The sequence below is a fragment of the Anguilla rostrata genome, chromosome 11 (genome assembly GCF_018555375.3).
Source record: "Anguilla rostrata isolate EN2019 chromosome 11, ASM1855537v3, whole genome shotgun sequence".
NCBI lineage: Eukaryota > Metazoa > Chordata > Actinopteri > Anguilliformes > Anguillidae > Anguilla > Anguilla rostrata.
Window position 1 is genome coordinate 14,423,108 of NC_057943.1, and position 13,381 is coordinate 14,436,488.

The window sequence follows — 13,381 nt, forward strand, 5'->3', positions numbered from 1 at the left end:
CTCCAGGGAGAGCTGGGGTGCTGCTTTGAATAGCTTTGAGAGAATTATTGATAATGTGGCTGTGGTGCCATCAGGTCACGTACCAGGACTGAACTGGGGGGATGGAGGAGGGGATGAGGTCAGAGCACGGTTTTCAGGGGAGCCATTGTAGTAGGCTACTTGTAGTTTTGTTGGGATGCCCTTTGTCTCAGGGTTTGAGAGTCCAACTAGCCTGATTGGAAATGTCAAAAACTACTACAAGCAGAAGCAAAGATCCAATCTTGCATAATCTTTTCATGGTTCTGGTTTTTTGTTTTATTATTATTTAGATTTTTCTTTTTTTTAATTTTCTAGAAAATGAATGACCGTCAACAAATATTAATGCACCAGAACTATGCAGAATGGAAAGTTGAAACCTAAAGCACTTTGAGCACTGAAGAACCCATTCACATCCTGAAAATATTGTGTGCTTTTATAACTACAATATGAAACAAATAATATTAATTCATTAGAAATTAAATTTGCATGGTAATAAAATGCTGAATTGTACCATACCTCAGCCTACACCTAGCTGACCTTTTCTGGATTATTTCATGATAAAAGTCCAAGAAAATAGTAGTAAAACTCAGGGAAGCAGTCCTGAAAACACCCCGCTCCTCTTGCAACCATGCAGATCTCTTTTCTTATCTTGTGTAAAGGCAACGGTGTGTTTGTCTGTCTTCGGTCAGCTATACTGGAATGTCCAAGCAAACGTTTCACACTCAACCCGTTAGTGTGTGTGCGTGTGTGTGTGTGTTTGTGTGCATGCGTGCATGATGTGTGTATGTGACTGTGGGTGTATTTCTGTTTGTGTGTGTGTGAGTGTGCGTGTGTGTGTGTGTGTGTGTGTGTGTGTGTGTGTGTATTTCTGAGTGTGTGTGTGCATGGGTGTGTTTGTGTGTGTGTGTGTATTTCTGAGTGTGTGTGTGTGTGTGTGCATGTGTGTGTGTGTGTGTGTATGTACGTGCCTGTGTGTGACTGGCCTCCAGAACTCCCTAATCTCCCATGCACCTGAGTGAGAGAACGTGGCTCATGCGCACGTAGGATTCAGATAAGCCACAGAAACACAGGTACTCTAATGCAAACACTGCACCGACCTTGAGCACAACGCACCCACCCTCCACGTTCGGAATATAGCTGCTTTTCAGACCCTTTTTTCCCAAAGAAATTAAATGTCAACCTTTTCCAAACACTACCTTGCTAAATCCCGAACAAAGACCTGCCTTGGCCTGCCAGCACCTCTCTTCTTGATTTCCAAGCACTCTGGATGTCTCTCAAGTCTGCCTGGGGATGGCACAGTATTTGGGTACTTGGGTACTCAGCCATACCTATTGGTCAGGGATAAAAAATTAATATTGCTGAAGTAAAGATGTTAAATATCAGATATTATTTCAAGCACCCTATTGGCATACCATCAGAATAAATTTGAGTTGTCAATCTCTCCTCCTCTGCATCTCTCTGAACTCCGCTTGTCTCTATGAGCTTTTTCCTCCACAACGGGGTACAGTGATCTGATATCAGACTAATCCCATAGCCCTTTCTGCAGTACATATACATGTATACAACACCCTTTATTATATGCACCCTGACACCTGTCAACTAAGACCTATAGAACTGCAGCCCCTGCCCTGACCACACAGGCAATAATATAATGCTATCCTCCTCCAGTTTCATTATACATCACTGTCCATAGCCGGCAACATTACAGTAATGATTACTGTATCTGAAATATATTTCAAGATAAAGACAACACCTAACGTAAAACTTGCTTTGTTTGTCGCTCTATAGCATGGCCCTCTCTCTCTCTTTCTCTCTCTCTAACTCTCTCTTTCATTTTCTCATTGCCAAACATTGGCAAAGCATACAACACAAACACAGATGAACAATCTCTCACGCACACCAAAACACACACACACACACACATGCATGCATACATGCCCACACACGCACACACACGCACACCTGCCCCCACACACACACACACACACACTCATGACAATAGATGTTAAACCGTAATTTTAATGCCATTCATGTGTACTTTTTGAATTGATGAAAAAGGGAGGATTTTTAGCTGGTTATTCTGACCTGGTCTGGGGTCATGGCCTTTTGTTAGTTTAGCCTGCTGTCTGACATTAGTTGGGGTTCAGCATATAGCACATTGAGAAAATTTGCCCTAACTTGCCAATTTCTCTGAACTTTGACAGCACAACTACTATGGGACTACTACTGTTACTAAAGCGCACATGTACACACACACACACACACACACACACACACACACCGACACGTGCACACAGACACATACACACAGACACAGTCATAATATAGCTTTACTTTACTTTTCAGATTTTAGAAAAAGGAAAAGGGTTCATGTCTCAAAATACTATGATATTTGTTGAAGGTGCACGCTATATCATTCACTTGAGAACCAACACTGTTTGTGTGTATTTCTGTGTATTACCATGTCTGATGGTTTTTGGAATATGAGCCCATTCAGACCAAATAGTCTATATTAGAATGAGGAGTGGAATTAATCCAACTAGACTGCTTCATCGGTAATGTCTGCCTTGTTGTCTGCCTTGTTAAAGACAAACCTGGCATTTAAAAATCTAATTTTGAATTCTAAATGAGTCATATATAATTTGGAATGTGATTCTTATCACTGCACACAAAATATTTACTTTTTTAAAATGACCTCTTTTCAAAAAGCATCCCAAATCTATTTTCTTTGTTTGGATGAAGACACCAAAACAAGTGTTACCTAACTATAGATGGTATTTCATGTTGCCTCCACAAAGCACCTATTTTTTGTATTACTTAAAATAGTAATTGTTTTGTGATTGTTCCTAATTGCAACAGGGTATCCGATGTAGCATGACTAAAATTAGTTGTACAAAATTAGTAGTAAAGAGGAGGACCATTAAAAAGCTAGGAAGGTAGACATGAGAACAGCAATCAAACCTAAACTCGAGCAATAGTCATGATAAAGACCTTCTGGAATATGAAGTGAACCGACTATGTTAAATTCAGATATTTATAGTGCGGTTTTTCAGTTTAATGTATGAGTAACAAACGCAGAATTAGCAGCTTGCTTGAGACGTGAACTGAGGCTAACCCGCTAAGGTCACCACTTGGTCATCACTAACCACTAGACAATCAAATATTTGTGGAGTTATTCTGGAATTAAAGTTCGAGTTTGTGCCGGCCCTAGGAATCATGTTCGCATTTTCAGGTGCACAAGTTGCCGTGACGTCAACAATTTATTAGATAGCCTAGAACGCATCTCTTAATGGCTATAAACTGTTATTGCCCAAATGCACTGCACCTGCTGAGATAGTTAAGTTGATTTAATTAGTTTTATTTTCTTTGATCTGAAACCTCGTAAGACACAACATTATAACACGGCGCTCTGCAAAATGCATTTTATCTTTAATTATTCGTTTTGCAACTAGGCTTACTATAAGCGCATTTTTCAGTCAGATTGCGTTATGATTGAATATTTATCTTTGTTCTTTTATTGGATTTATTATTTTATATATCGGTTTTTTAGTACAAATAATCTTATTTGGTTTAATTTCGTATTATTCCCATTCTTCTACACTTTGAAGTAGCCTAGTCTCTAGGCTATGACAGTGTATTTTCGTTAAACGTATAAGCATAATAATAATAACAACAACAACAACTAATAATAATAATAATAATAATAATAATGTAAAACCTTTAATTATTTTGATTTGTTTTATATAATAATCAGCTAAAACGAAAAAAAAAAAAACAGATCTATGATTTTAACAATACGGTCATCTATTAATTTGTCCACTTGAGCACTTGACAGAAAATCCTGTTTTGCAATAAATAAATAAAAATGTTCGTCATATAAAAAGGACGAAATGGCCTTTTTGCAGCCCACATATATATTTATTTAATGTTCTACCCGAACATTGTTAACTAAGGCAGAAAATAAGCAAATTAGCAAGCCTTAGTTGCATCAGGTGTGCTTGAGATAGAACACATCAAATACTTCGTTAAATGCGACAGGGGGTTAGCCTTCCAGAGGAAAGGGTTGGGACCCACTGTGCTAAGGTTTTTATAATGTACTTGTATTATGTCATTATTAGCCTATGTATGCACTGTATGTACGTTAAATTAGACCATAAAAAGCATTTCGACAGGAGACTCATTCAGCATTTAATATGATACAGTCACGTTCTGGTTTACTGAGACGACTAATCCGATTAAGTTTTACAGAATCTTATTTCGTTTTTATCTAAAGCTATAACTTCGTAGTTGCTGCTGCTAAAGTTAAATAAATAAAACTAGTTCCGTAATAGACTGGACACATTGGCTCTACTAGGGAGAGTTGGTATAAATGGAACGCATCATTAATGTAACACAGTCAGTAACTTTTTGTGCAGTGCTGCTACAATACCAATTTCAGGGTTGTACTCGAGCAATTCAATCCTCTAACGCGTGCGAAAAGAACGGAGGAATTCGACGACCTTCGTGGGGAGAGATGTTTTTGAATGAGGTAAGTAAAATGTGTTCCGGAAATAATTTTCGGATGGAAGGCATTATTTTTTATTTACTATAAATAAAACCATTCATTGGTTTACACTGTCATCAGTCCTTAAAGTTTGTATGGTTTTCTGGCTGAATTTTTGCGGGAATTGTTTGGTGTTAAGTCATCTACAGGTAGTACCCTTTCAGGCAGACCTTTAGCATTTTAAATGTGTTTAATATTTGTTAAATAAATTGCACTTATCTACGTGTTTGATTTTTGTTTAATGTGTATAACGTGCTTAACGTGTTTAATGTCAAATGTGTTCAGGTAATTTGCTTGCTGCGTTGACGGCATCTTCCGGATGCTCCTGCCACCTGGTTGCACGAATTTAAAAAAAAATAAATAAAAAAATTTAAAAGCACACCGGATTGGTCGGTATAGTAGGCTATTTGTTTTGTAGAGTCTTACCTGGGTGTTGAGAAACACACAAGCAGCTTTGCTCATCGATTTTGACAAGTCATTTCATGGTAAGTTAAAGTTGCTATTGCGTCAATGTTTGCGCACGGTCTTTTTTCATAAATAAAGCACCATGCTTCATAATTCTGAAGCATATGCAGAAAAACCTCCATACGGACATTATATGGCGTTTTCATGTACTGTTACAATTATTCCGCCCTCTCTTAGTTATACCGACTAGGTCGTATGAATGTAACATCGGACTGCTTGACTCGATTAAGTTATGAACGTAATTAAAACGGTAATGACTACTGACTTGTCAAAGCTTCTTGAAGTACAAGTTTATAGTGCTAGGCTGAATATCTTCTAAATTGGGGGAAAATCCAAAAACTGTTACATATTCTACGGACTGTGCCCTGTGTGTGTACGTGCGTGTGTGAACAATCTGCCTTGCACACTGGAACACACAGCCTACGAGCGCGCACAGACACGCGCGCACCCACACCGAAACGCACACGCACAACAAATAAATCAACGCACTACTGGTACAATGTTCATTGTCGATTTTTAGAGAGCCCACTGTCCTGCTCGGATTTATGCTGAACTGGCTCTAATGCCTGTGTAATTAAATGGAAGAAAAAGAGACGAAATGAAAGAAACGGCGGTCCCCTGTGGTACACTAGGATATTACATTTCACCAGCGCTGTCATACTACTTAATTTATAATCGGCACCAGGACTGAGGGCCGTTTCCAACGAGTCGCCGGCTACAAAGTAGGCTAAAAGACTTGTCTAGGTTACGAACTGAGAAACGAGACGAGGCCTCACGGAAGAGCCAATTTCCCTAAACCGTTAAAATATGCACCACTGTTCAGCACTTTCCTTCCTCCATACATTTCTGTGAAAATAAATTAAACAAAAATAAAAAAATACGAAGTTTTAACATTCGAGCTATTAATCACTTGAGAACAGAATTGAGAACAGGCTCGCACGTTATAATAATGTCGCAGCGATGGCTTTTCGTGTCACAACACTACTCACAAGGAGCAGGAGGGGGCGGTAGCAAGACACCAAAGACTGTTCAGCAGAACGGGGGCGGGGGAGGGTGCGGGGGACCTACCACCTGCATGCTAAATCAGGGCTACTTTTGGCTGATGACTAATTCAGAAGTAATGAAATGCAATGCTACGGTAAAGAATGTGTTGTATGTGAGGCACGAAAGAGAGGATACGTAAAATAACCATTATCCAATAACCAAAATGACTTGTTTTGTTTTCTATAAGCAAAGATAAAGCAAATTATTTTCTTTTTTTTTAGAAAGGACATTCAATGGAGATATGTATACCGTTTGTGTCTTTTCTATTTGTTTTATCTGGTAGTTGTTATTGCTCTCATTCACGTAAAAAAACAATTTCAGAAAATGTCTTTTGTTCACAAATGAGTGGTTATCTTTGTTCCTTGTCTGTACAGTAAACAAAACAGTTCTCACTCCATTGAAAGTATTTTGATAGATAATTATAATTTCTATATTAATATATGCAATAAAATTGTATATTGCCAGCTGTTTTGTTCACTTTTCTGTTCACAACAGACTGATATGGTAAATCACCAAGCACAGCATTAGTACACCTATGACCTTTAAACATTGTAGTTCCATGGTGGACATTTTTGGGAATAATACCTTCCTCTCTCTATCTCCATTCCAACCTCCCCAAAATCCACAACCCCTTACCCCCCTGGCTCAGCCACTGGGGACTCCTTTAATGACTCCCTTTGCAGCGCGCTGAGAGGGAAAAACAGTGCGCTTACTCACTGTAATCATATTAGCCAGCACTTCACTAAATAAAGCAGAAAGGCCGTCTCATCAAATTGCTACCACCGCTAAGTAGGCTTCAGTGGTCTTATGGCTCAGCACGGTTCACAGCTCCGAGGGGGCGAAAAAGGTCTTCATTCAGTCATTCCTCATCTTCAAAATGATGGATAACAGAACGAAGATATGCACCGCTTTGTAAATATACGCCGCCCGTCTTTACCTAGATTTAAAATGCCCTTCTGCTGAAGAGGTTGCAGAGCATTTTGGATTACAAAAAAAAAAAAAAGCAAGACGATCAATTATTTAAGGCAATGGTATTGATTGGGGTTTAAAAAACTGCAAATTGGCCAGTTTCTTTTTATGGAAACATTTGAAAGGTTCTATCATTTTATTTACATCAGTTAGATATTAACCAAGGCTCATTAGAAACCAAAGTGCTATATAAAGGATGCTTGTAACCTGCAAATAGTTTTGCAAAACCTGTTTTGTACGTATTTAAATAAAGATTGTACAGTAGGTAGTATGTACATGACTCTTCATATCTAAAATTCTAAAAGTATTTCATTTATTTATATATATGTTGCCTCACAGCAGGAAGGGCCTGTGTGGAGTATGCATGTTCTCGCCATGTTTGCGTGGGTTTTCTCCGGGTACTTCGGTTTTCTCCCACAGACCAAAGACATACAGGTAGGCTAATTGGAGACTCTAAATTGCCCATAGGTATGAGTGTGTGAGTAAATTGCAAGTGAATGGTGTGTGTGTGTGTGTGTGCGTGCGCGCCCTGCGATAGATTGGCAGCCTGTCCAGGGTGTATTCCTGCATCTCGTCCAATGCACGCTCCAGGCGTTAACCCATGAATTGATAATGCCATTGATCTGAAATTGCACTTTTTTTGTAGTGTGTAATTGCATCAATTTTTGTCTTTTTAATTCCCGTATTCGTCACATGCATTTAAAATATTTGATAGAAATCGTAGACTTATTCTGCCATTTTAGGAATGAAACCTCATCGCTTAATGCATTCGGAAACTGCCATAGGAAAGGACAGAATATGTGTCACTTGTCTGAGAATAAAAGACGGACTGACAGCTTCTACCACAGCTTCCACATGCTTTCGCATTGCCTCCACTTGGAGGGTTTCCATACATTGTGGATATGTTTTTATCACAGTGCTGTGGCAACTTAATATAGAGAACAGGCAGAGAGACACATAGTCATGCTGCTGCTATAAGATGACAACAGTATCAGCCGAATGGTGTGTGTGTTCTAGGCAGGAGGGCTCATGCCAGGGTCCAGCGGTCACTGCAGCTTTGACAGTGTGGAACCCCTCCCTGGGGAAACCTGATGCTCCACAGGAGCAGAAAAAAGAGGTGTGTCTGCATTTTGTCAGCGATCACTGTGTACTTTATCAGAGCTAAGCTTCGGGGTCCCACTCTTCCTATTTTAAGACATCTCTATGGTTAGCACTTTTAAACCCAGAGACCCTTGAGCTGTAAATCATTTTGGTGAAGGATGCCATTCTACAGAGCAAGAGCACAGGTCTTAGACTTTAATGCGGAGATAACCTACTGACTGTCCATGCTTTTGAGACCCATAAACACGCTGAACCAACCACTAACCTTTCAATCAGTGTTTTATTCTCCTACCAGTGGACCAGTGTTAGAGAAGGGGGAAAAAATCATATCACTTTGTGACTATATAGCTGCAGTGTGACCCTTGCAACACACTTTAATCCCTTTTTTCACAAATGAACAGTATGGTGATGATGGGCAGGGCACAAAATGCACAGCTTTTATAATTTATCACAGGCAGAGCTTCGCAAACATCCGCACACCAGAGCATTATCATTGGAGACAAAATAACTTGTGTGCACAAACACGCACAACACATGAATTATGGTGTGGTTTGGCTGCTCGTTTATCAAAAATTCATATGCCAGGTGAATTATTTATTTTTTTAACCACTGGTCATCAGTCAACTGACACTGACAGTAGCAGCAGTTTGATTCCCTGTCACAGCATCCAAACTGCAATGTTCTATTTGTCACAATAGCAAATCAGCTGGGCACTTTTTGACAAGAAGGTTCAATCCTTGAAATAAGGCCACAAGCCTTTTTTTTTTTTTTTAAAAACATTGCTGTGGTACTTTGGTATAAAAACCACTGAGCCTGTGGAAAGATGAATCATAAACATCGATTCAGAAAAGAAAGGTTTCTGGAAATGAGATGGTGGTCAAATATCACCAGGATTGGCATGATTCTTGTAAAAGCACTTTTTCCTCATCGATCTTAGACTGGGCTTGCCTTTCATCTGTGTAAGAAGCTGTTTTTCCCTGTGCGTACTCTATGTGCTAGACAGAGGTCCATAAACCCCTGTCTGTCCCTTGGTTGCTGTGTTGGCACCCTGGGAGAATACATATTCCATCTGCAGCCACAGAGGCAGACAGTTTGTGTGTGTGTGTGTGCGTGCATGCATATGTGTGTGTGTGCAGGAAGATGGGTACTCCAAGGCTGTTTACACGCCAAGGCTTTGTCACTATATATTACACATACTTCATCTCGCACATCCAAGGTCATGCTTACACTTCCTGTGCATGCTATTCAGCTGCTTCAGCTGCATGCAGGCACATGCACACACGTACGTACACACACACGCCTGCACGTAAAGAGCAATTATGCACCATGATGTGTTTCTTGGCAGTATCTTTAAGATTTCAGAATTATTTTTTTCATTGAAAGGATAGACCTTAAGAGAAAGTGAGAGAGGAGAGAGATGGGATAGAAACAGATGTTTAGGGACAGGGAGAAGAGAGAGATGAAGAGCCTCCTTTCCTTTCCAGAGGGATGGCTTATGATTAATGGGTGCCTTCATATTGGACAAGTTATTTCTATTGACAGTGCTAAGATGAACACGTGCAATCCAGGGTTCATAAAAAGCAATGGTGGAGGAAGTCTTGGGGCCGTTACATACCATATCTGTGGCGCTGGGGGGTTGCCTGACAGTGGTCACCCCTGTGGCAGGAAGCCACCATGACCTCATCACCTTCCTTTTCACAGGCACCATATATTTCAACACACTGCACATGATTTAGGCCATGACACATTAATACAGGAGTATATCAGGTGACAGCACGTTACTTACCATTGGGAACAATGCAAATGGATGAACTGACTGGATTTAATATAATAAAAGAATATAGTTGGCTTATTACTTTATATCAATATAGTGTAAATTATGTTGAGCTAATGGCGATGAAGATTTCTTACAGTTTGGTCCCCTGTACTCTGTCACCCTCAACAGCTATATACTGTGTGCTTTCTTACCAATTCCTTCTCTCCCTCTCTCTAAATCAACAAATATCAAAGACAGGTTAACTGCAAGTACAGAATTACTTAACTGTACTCAGATACTGATACCCCTACCTGTACACATTTCAGTAGACAAGCAAAACAGAGATTTTTTAAGTGTACCACACTTATAAACTGCATCTTCTTTTTATAATAGAATTCCCACAGACAGTGAGAAAGTATTTCTAATGCCAAGGACTTTGGTCTAAAGCCAGGGCTTCCCCATACACCACATAAACAATACCATGAAGTTCCGCATTTCCTGAAATGATCGAAAGCCAGTTAGTTGCACTGAATTCTGATCCGAGCTCAATGTAGAAAACAGGCAATGATTTTTTTTCTCATGTAAGATAAAGGGTAGCAGGACAACAGGCTATTGAAAGAGAAAGCCATTGCACTTAATGTATATACTGTATAAACAGGAGTGTGTGTCAAGTGTGACCACGAGCAAACAAACTGTTCATGGCTGTGGCAGCTATCATTTTTCTGAGGACCTGTGGCAAAAACAATAACCAACCCAGGTAGACCTGTTTTAATAGGCCTGTCTCTGTATTCCATCACTAAATGATGTCATACTGTGTACTCTACAGTCACATCCCCCTGTTTCTCTCTCTTTTGTCAGTGAGCTCAAATTGAGCTACACAGTAATCAACCTCATATGCTCACCCCTCAGAAACTGCTAGAGAGACCCATGTGACCTGTGTACTTGCACCACTGCAGCAGCATCAGTAGCATCTCTCTGTTAATGCATTCAATTCCAGCTTGTTTCTGCTTAATTCAATTTTGCGGCCATTTTTTTTTTGTTTTTACGACCTCTACTTCAACTGCGTTTGCCAGAGTTCCGAAGGAGAAGGTGTGCCTCGTGGCATATGAAATTTAATTTAATGAGGGGGAAAGCTCCCTCATTAAAGCCTCCCAAAAGATGCTTGGTTCTGAAAACCAAGGTCAAGACCGAGCGTTTTCAAGATTGATTAAAGTCCGGCGATCGCTTCTACGCGGACAGAAAAACGGACGAATGAATGGGCTCATTGAGGAGGTAAATAGGTGCGCATTGTGATTCCCTGATGAGAGAATTAATAAAGGGGACGGAGAGCGCAGCTAGGGCCCGGGTCCAGGTCCCAGTGGCCCGTGAAATGAGAGCCTCCGTGCAGGTCCGAGGTGACGCTCGAGTGGCAGACAGCCCTGTAAGCACATTTTCAGGCCGAACTAATTAAACCTCCACAGAATATCACTCGCTTTATTAGCGCTTCACGTCGGCTCTCTTAATAACACCGCAAAGATCGATTCCCTTCATTACTGGTGGTGCCTTCCCTCCCTAAAATATCTGGATTGTAACAGCAGGAAAAAAGTGCGCGGTGGTCAAAAGTGGTTGCTTGTACAGTGCGCGCCGTGCAGTTGTTCCGCAATCATTTCTGTGACATTTGCTGTGTTTCCTTTTGTGGAAAGGTGCGCTGGTACGGGGTCCATTTTGCTTGTTTCTAGGTTTCATCATTGCCCATGTTCCTCCCCTTTCCTGGTCTCACTTTGAGGTTTCTTCAAAGAGAGGAGCGCAGTACAATTTCCCTTCGGAACATTATGAAGCCATACTGAATTTCTCAAACACCATAGATGACAAAAGCGCTTGTTTTTCACTCACTCACACTAATATATATGAGATGGATTATACATCCCAAAAAATGCATAACCTGACACATCATTGTTATATTTTCTTGTTTCAGTTTTTTCTTTTTTTTTTCTTTTTTGTTGCGGTATCTATTGATTTGTCCATTCATTCATTGATTTATGCATGGACAACAGATTTATGGATGCCTCCAGGAATAATATTTTCAGTCCCCAAAGGGCATCATAAGTGACTCATGTCATATTCATTGTATAATTGATTTCTAAACACGTTGCTCTTCATACCTCTTCCCTTTTCCAACCCAGATCGATTGATCCCTCCGCTCTCATTCATACTTTCATTTGCCTCTTCAAATAAAGAATAGATTGAGCACTCGTTTGCTGTCATCCCCTCTCTCTCTTTCTACCCCTCCACCAAACTCCCCTGCATAGACACTTCAGTGCAAAAGAGTAGCGAGGGAGAGAGTGAGGAGAGGGGAGAAGACAGGAAAATGCAGGCTCCATTGATTCACCTCGGGGAGTGATTCTAAGAGATCAAAAAGTGCCTGTGTGCAGAGCGCTTCCTGGAGGAGGGGCAAGGCATCTCTAATCAATCCATGGATGCATTGTAAAATCAATGTGCTGTATAATTAGGGCAATCCAAGGGTAAAAAAATACAACTCTGCATTTCACCTACTTGCAGACAGGAGGAAAATTCTTCCTTCTAAAGATTACTTTGCATTCCAATTGCTCAACCTGTGTATCTCCTTCTTTATTTTTCTCTATCTGTGGTAATTTTGAGAAGACACCCTGAAATCTGCTCCCCATCCTCTTTCATCCCCTTTCCCCTCTCGCTTTCTGATTTTCTACCTGCAGAACGCCTATATCCCACATCCTGCTGTATTCCTGATTTATGGTCAACAAATCCTCCGCTCTGTGATCAATTGAGAAACATGGGAAATGGTCAAAATATATACTAGTACGTGTGTGTGTGTGCGTGTGTGTGTGTGAGTCATCTTCATCTTTCACCTCTACTCTTCTCCCCCTTTTAACATAGTGATAATATTCCATTACCACACCAGAGTGAGTTAGCAACTGGACCAGATGGAACCCAACTGCTGCTACCAAATAATAAATTGACTAACAATAAAAAATTAAAACATAATGTCCACCAATCATAATCTCTAATCATAATGCAATTCCATCTGGCACCACATTTTGCTGTTTGAACACAGACAAGGCATCCGTAATTCTTCCAGTCTTCTCAGACAGATGTGGACCCTTGGAGCATTCCGTGTAGCAATCAGTGGCAAATGCTACCAGTCACAGGACATGGGGCATGATGGGACAGCCCTGAACACCAGTCATCAAACTGTAAAACAGAGACCATTAAACACCAAACGTCATATCATTCTTTCTTTTCTGTACTGGGCTTTTAATTCATGTTGTGTAGGCAAAAAAAAAAGTTTGCTGTTAAAGGATTGATGGCTTTCTCATTGGATATCCATGAAGTCCTCTGGATGTCCATTAATGATAGATTCCCCACGTATTAACACACGGCGAGGGACGGTAATCCATTCTGAATTGCCGCAGGTGTTGAAACCTCTTCAGTGCCGCCCCCCCGTGTTTAATCACTCTAAGTGTTTTTCC

At 40.4% G+C, this 13,381-nt stretch overlaps 1 long non-coding RNA gene across 1 annotated transcript in view; it reads left to right on the forward strand.

Annotated features, from left to right (window-relative positions):
* Window positions 1–252: 252 nt before the first annotated feature.
* Window positions 253–13,381, forward strand: part of LOC135234019 (uncharacterized) — a 14,522-nt gene continuing 1,393 nt past the window's right edge. Inside the window, exons 1-2 of the long non-coding RNA XR_010324008.1 lie at window positions 253–5,046; window positions 8,057–8,156. This is a non-coding gene — a long non-coding RNA (uncharacterized LOC135234019). The remainder of the gene's footprint in view (window positions 5,047–8,056; window positions 8,157–13,381) is intronic.